A 7,169-nucleotide genomic window follows, 5' to 3' on the forward strand; every position below is an offset into this window, starting at 1 on the left:
AAGAAATATGATTTAATTACTGAAGAAAGAGATTAGTTGCTAAAGACAATAAAAGAATTTTCTAAATCAAGTGTTTCAAGCTCAACTGACCTGCTTGAATGACAGTTCTAGTGTCAAATCCAACAATTATTCAAGTAGTTCTAAATCAACTGTTTCAAAGAACAAATCTCATATTCCAATCAGTAATACAAAGGTTATGTTATTGGATCAGATAATCATTTTCAAAGAGTGAAAAAGGTTTGGATGAAGAAATCTGAATCTGATGGTATATTTTCTTAAAACTCTGCCTGTAATAAGAAATCATTTGTATCTAAGATTGTTTTACCTTGCATTGTTAAGTCTACTTACCACCTTATTAGTCTTAACAAGAGAAGGATTTGATGTTCAACCGATGGAACAAATGACTTCATAAACAAGAAGAAAGAAAATAGCTAGAATGGAAAAGGTAAGAGGAATAATAGCTGGTATGGAAACAGCTAGACTAGGAATGACATGTATGATAACAACTGGTATGGTACTTATTGCATATCTGATTTACCTGTTAAGAATACTCATATGAAAACATCTGATCAGAAAAGATCGGGTTTGGTACTTATGGTATACCTCAAACCAGAACTAACAAACTAGGATCCATGAAAGTATGGATACCAAAATCAGTATAATATTTTTTTGTAGATTTGTCATGTGTTGAGATGATTTAGAAGATTAGAATCATGATAAACCAATGCTTGGTTTGAGGGGGAGCTTATATTAAATTTTTGAGCTTAAACATAGTTTCTGAACATATAGTTCAGGACCTGGTCTTCAACACAGTTTCTGAACAAAGCACTTCAGGACCTGGGCTTATCTGTTTCAAAGGAAGTTTAATGATATATCTTTGAATTGTTTTGAAAATGATATTAATTATAGGGAGAGTATAAGGATTTTTATCATTTGGTATCATCAATATAGAGGATTTGAACTTTTATCTGATATATTTTTCAAGGGGGTATTTTTTTATATATTTGAATCTAAGATTGGTTCTTTAATGTATTTAACGTCTTGTAGACCAGATATTATGTTTTCAACACATTTTTATGCCATATATCAGACTAATACAAAGGAGTCCTATTTAAGTGTCGTTAAGCGTCTTTTTCGTTATCTGACTACTAATCTTGGACTCTGGTATCCCAAGGGTACTATGAAACACCCTATACTCAGATTTTAAAAAAATCTGGCAAAACTTCGGCATGATCCGTTCGAAAAGTCGTGTTTTGCCAAAAAAAAAAAATTAGACCTGTAAACATTTGCAAAAGTAATGATTGCAAAATAACTGACCATACAAAAACCATGATTACTAACTAGTCTTTATAAAGACGACTATTTACAAGGTATAAAACTTTCATATTCTTCCAAAAATACATTTCCCCAAACTAGGATTAAGCTTCGAAAAGTCCCAAGCATTGCATCATCCTATGAACTTACCTGCTAGCCTTATAATATTCAAGAATGTTGCTAGCACAATCACTTGAACCAGTTCCTGAGATGCACGTCGACAAACAAAACAAATCAGGCTACATGCCTGGTGAATTCAAGAGTTTTCACAATAAAATATTTCAAGTAATTTATATTATCAAACAAAAATGCATGACTTACATATGCTTGATGTGATGTGTCAAATAAATGTTAAGTTCAACTAAAACATTATAAGTTAGCAGTCAATCAATATTTATAAAGTTCTATTAATACCACACAGTATGGGGGTGACCTATAACAACCAGAATCATTGGAGGAGCACTACCCAGCAGTCTACTTATCCGTTAGGCTAATTTCGGTTTAATCACCATTGTGCAATGTGTCCACTTGACACTATACCTATTAGCCGAGTACCTGACGCATATATCCATGCACGGTACTCCAATACATTACCAATGGGAGCAACCCATTTACTGTAAAGGGAGCGACCCCAATACAAACGCAACAAAGGGGGTGATCCTAAGTTGCCAGATCCGGATCTACCATTCTCATGTCAGTGAGTAAATATATATCAATCACAATGCCCCATTTATACAACGTAAGATTTTCCTCCTTTGGATACAAAACATGTTTATTTTTAAAAAAAAATACATATCATTTTTCCAAGTCACTAAAGTATTTCCTACATACTTTATCAAAGAAACAATGCATTCTTAATATGTATAAAGTCACTTTGTATAAACATCAATACCTTCATTTCATAACATCATTTAAAATCATGCATTTTCTACTTTAATCACTAAAACACGTCCAACAAAATAAATTATGTAAAGGTAATTACGTTTGACGTGTACCCCATTAAAATCTACTTGAAACTCACCTTAGCCTATTTAGTTGAGATCCCGCCGGTGCCCAACTTGCTTATCCGCCGTGCTACCTAAACAATTCACACGCACGGTTCTCACATCAATATAAACATCATAACAAAAGATTTAGACAACTTACTTGTCTTAATATACATACCAACAAGAACCACTAAAAAATAGACTTTGAACCTTTTCATACATGAGTTTAAAAGAAACAAAACTTTTATTTGAGTCTAAAATGGACAGCTGTGCAAAAACCCAATTTTTTTTACCTATTTAGGTCCCTAACTACCTCATGATCAAAACATATTGATTGTAGAAGCCTTCACAACAGTTCCAGATTGATATTACACGTCTAAATCCGAGTTACGAGTGATTTTATACAATTTTTARAATTTTCAGCATCAAAATAACTTAGTCYGGTGACTTGCTYATATTTCACCCGAGGCTCTAGGCTCACATTCTAACCCCCAAAATATGCTTATCATACACATTGAAATATGCTTATAAGGTTCACACATTCATTTATGCACTCACAACCTAACTAATGCATAAGTTTTCATATATTGATCAAACCGAACTCAAACTTCTTTTAATTTTGAAAATTCATCAAAACCTATAAGGAACATTGAAATAATCAATGTAACACCTTTATATATCCATCATAACTATATCCACCGAACTTTAATCCATAATTTTGCATATAACGACTCAATTTTAAAAATTAAGCAAAACAGTTTGACTTTTTGGAAAAAGTCAACTGTTTTGAACATAACATTTAATCTATCAATAAAATATGTTTGAATGGAAATTTTCTTCTTCAATCCATCTAATAACATCTTAATGATTCCAAGAAACAAACCATAACAAACATCTTAATATTTTTATGAAGATTTCAAAGTCTTAAAGTTCATCACTAAACTTTGGCTTTTAAAGATTGTCAAAGATAATAATTTTTCAACTTCCACTCATGATTGAACATCTTAGATAAACTCAAAACTATCCTAAACATGATGTAAACTTACCCAACAAAATACTTCTACTATCAAGATGTATAATACCCACTTTGTTCCAATCCTTGAAGGATTTTAGGTTTCAATGCAACAAAGTGAAGGTATAACACATTGGAACTCAATTGGGGATAAAAATATACATCATAAAATCGGGTTTCTCAAAGAAATTACACATATACACGGTTGTCCACATGACAGCCGCTAAAGCTTGATTTTGAGCCCTAAAACTCCAAAAATCGAAGCCAATACCAACCTAAACATCAAATACGACAAGAAATACAACTAAGACATGAAAAACTTACCTTAATTTGACGATTAGATGAAAAACAAGCAAGACACCATCCGCGTCTTCTTCCTTCTCGTCTTCTCCCGATCCCCTTCTCTAATTCTAATATTTTTTTTTTAAACCCCTATTTATATTAATACAAGATTAAGGAAAGGACATTATAACCTCCTTGATTAACACTATAAAACAATTATTCCCCAAACTTTCAAACATCTAAATATTTATCTAACCTTTTAGAATGGGATGTTACAATTCTCCCCTGTAAAAATGAGATTTCGTCCCCAAAATCTAAATCTCAAGAAACAAATGTGGGTAGCGAGTTCTCATTTCTTTTTCCGGTTCCCATGTGACATTTGCACCCCGACGATGCTTCCATTGTACTTTAACCAACCCGATCTCCTTTTTGCGCAATTTCTTTGTCTTTCGTTCTAGTATTACCTCTGGTTCTTCAACATAATACATTGTGTCATCTATTTGAATTTCGGATAACGAAATTACGTTTTCTTCTTCCGCCAAACACTTCCTTAGGTAACATACATGGAAAGTGTTATGAATTCCTTGTAACTCTGATGGTAAGTCTAGACGATAGGCTTGAGTTTCGATCCTTTCCAACACTGTGAATGGTCCAAGGAAACGAGGACTGAGTTTTCCATGCTTCCCGAATCTGATCACTCCCCTCCACGGTGATGCTTTAAGCATAACTCTTTCTCCCACTTGAAACTCTTTAGGTCGCCTCTTCTGATCTGCGTAACTCTTTTGTCGATCTTGTGCGACTTTAAGGCGTTCCCGAATCACTTTAACTTTGTCTACAGTCTCTTGTATAATCTCAGGACCTTCAAACTGTTTCTCTCCAGCTTCTAACCAACAAACGGGTGTTCTACATTTCCGCCCATACAGTGCTTCTAAGGGTGCCATACCAATGCTGGAGTGGTAGCTGTTGTTGTATGCAAATTCTACCAAAGGCAAGTGCGCATCCCAATTCCCACCAAAGTCAAATGCACAAGAACGAAGCATATCTTCGAGAGTTTGGATCGTCCTCTCACTTTTTCCGTCGGTCTGAGGATGGTAGGCGGTACTCAGATTCACTCTTGTCCCCAACTCTCGCTGCAATCCCTCCCAAAATTTGGAGGTAAATCGGCTATCTCTATCTGATACGATGGATAAGGGTACTCCATGCCTCGAGATAACCTCGTCAATATAAAACTTAGCCAATCTGTCCATTGACCATGTTTCCTTCATCGGTAAGAAGTGTGCACTTTTTGTCAGTYKGTCTACAACTACCCATATCACATYGTGACCCTTYAACGTCTTGGGCAATCCAATTATGAAATCCATAGTAACATGATCCCATTTCCACTCTGGTATATCCAATGGTTGTAGACTTCCATACGGTCATTGATGTTCGGATTTCACTTGTAAACATGTCACACATTTCTCAACATACTTTGCTATATCGAGTTTCATGATAGGCCACCAGTAGTGCAACTTCAAATCCCGGTACATTTTAGTTCTTCCTGGATGAATAGAATATTTTGATTTATGTGCCTCCTCTAGTAACAACTCCCGGTTACCCCCAATCTTTGGCACCCAAATTCTACCTCGAAATAACTTTAGACCACGACTGTCTTCTTCTAGTAGAGATTGTTGTTTCACCATGCCTTCACCTTTTAGGTTTTCCTTCAATAAAGCTTCCTTTTGAACCTTTTTAATTATTTCAATCAAACTTGACATAACTTCAATTCTGTTGAACTTAACCAATACATCACCACTTTGTTCTTTACGACTCAAAGCATCTGCAACTACATTAACTTTTCCGGGGTGATATCTGATTTCACAATCATAGTCTTTGATTAACTCCAACCAACGCCTTTGCCTCATGTTTAGCTCCTTCTGATCAAAAACGTATTTCAAACTTTTATGATCAGTAAAAATAATACATTGTGTACCATACAAATAGTGTCGCCATAACTTTATTGCAAAGACAACTGCAGCTAACTCCAAGTCATGTATCGGGTAATTCTTCACATGCTCCTTAAGTTGTCTAGAAGCATAAGCAATTACCTTGCCTCGTTGCATTAAAACACAACCTAAACTAAATCGAGATGCATCACTGTATACTACGAAATCATCAGATCCCTCTGGCAAAGACAATACAGGTGCTTTACATAATCTCTTCTTCAATATTTCAAAGGCATTTGTATGTTTTTCAGTCCATACAAATTTCACATTCTTTCTAGTCAAAGCAGTCAAGGGTGAAGCAATCTTTGAGAAATCTTGTATGAATCTGCGGTAATAACCCGCTAATCCCAGAAAACTTCTTATCTCTGTAGGATTCTTCGGAGCCACCCAACTCATTATTGCTTCTACTTTGGATGGTTCGAGTTTCACACCATTACTGCAAATTACGTGACCGAGAAATTGTACTTCCTTTAGCCAAAAATCACACTTAGAGAACTTTGCATAAAGTTTCTCTCGTCTCAGTAACTCTAAAACTTCCTGCAGGTGTCTTTCATGCTCTTTCTCATTCTTGGAGTAAATGAGGATATCATCTATGAATACTATAACTGATTTGTCTAAGAAAGGGCGACATACTCGGTTCATCAAATCCATAAAAGCAGCTGGAGCATTCGTGAAACCAAATGGCATAACCAAGAATTCTAATGACCATAGCTGGTCCTGAATGCAGTTTTGGAAACATCTTCCTGCCGCACTTTCAATTGATGATAACCTGATCGAAGATCAATCTTGGAGAAACAACTAGCACCTTAGAGTTGATCAAACAAATCATCAATGCGAGGAAGAGGGTATTTATTCTTTATAGTCACTTTGTTCAGCTCGCGGTAGTYGATGCACATCCTTAATGTGCCATCTTTCTTCTTTACAAACAATACTAGAGCACCCCATGGTGAAGAACTTGGTCGGATTAGGGATGGCAAAAAAAACCGAAACCGACGGTGAAAACCGAAAACCGAAACTTTCGGGCCGGGTTTGGGGACATTTTATCGGGGACGGGACGGGGATCGGGGACAAATTCGGGGATTTTAACGGGGACGGGGACGGGGGCGGTGATCACCGGCCCGGCCCGACCCGATATGTATATAAATATATTTATTTTAATTTATATACATATATATATATATATATATCTTTAAAAAAAGTATCATTAAAATTTTAAAAAAAATTATCCATTTTACCTCAACAACCCAAATAAAGCTCACGAAAAGTCTAGTTTATTTGTCAAAAACCGTGATTTTAATTGTATGATGTTCGAATTTTTGTTTAGTTTTATATTATAATCTAATACATTGTTTGTAATTGGTTCAATTATGTTTGAGACATTTAAACTTAGATCTTTAAAAAAATTGTAATTTACTTTTAATTGTGAAAATTAACATATTGTAATTTATTTCATATCAATTTCGGGTTTTGGGTTTCGGGTTCGGTTATAACCAACGATGAAAAAGAGAATTTTTACCCTTAACGGGTTCCCCAACGGGGATCGGGACGGTTACGGGGACGGTTTTAGCTATCGGTTTCGAGGACGGGGAT

At 35.3% G+C, this 7,169-nt stretch overlaps 1 long non-coding RNA gene across 1 annotated transcript; it reads right to left on the bottom strand.

Annotated features, from left to right (window-relative positions):
- Positions 1 to 1,485: 1,485 nt before the first annotated feature.
- On the bottom strand, positions 1,486 to 3,660 carry LOC112524223. The gene is made up of 3 exons (XR_003070375.1): positions 3,637 to 3,660; positions 2,336 to 2,392; positions 1,486 to 1,519 (listed from the first exon to the last, which is right to left on the bottom strand). It is a non-coding gene; the product is annotated as an uncharacterized LOC112524223 (long non-coding RNA).
- Positions 3,661 to 7,169: the final 3,509 nt, after the last annotated feature.

Source organism: Cynara cardunculus (genome assembly GCF_001531365.2).
Source record: "Cynara cardunculus var. scolymus isolate 2C chromosome LG 13, CcrdV1, whole genome shotgun sequence".
NCBI lineage: Eukaryota > Viridiplantae > Streptophyta > Magnoliopsida > Asterales > Asteraceae > Cynara > Cynara cardunculus.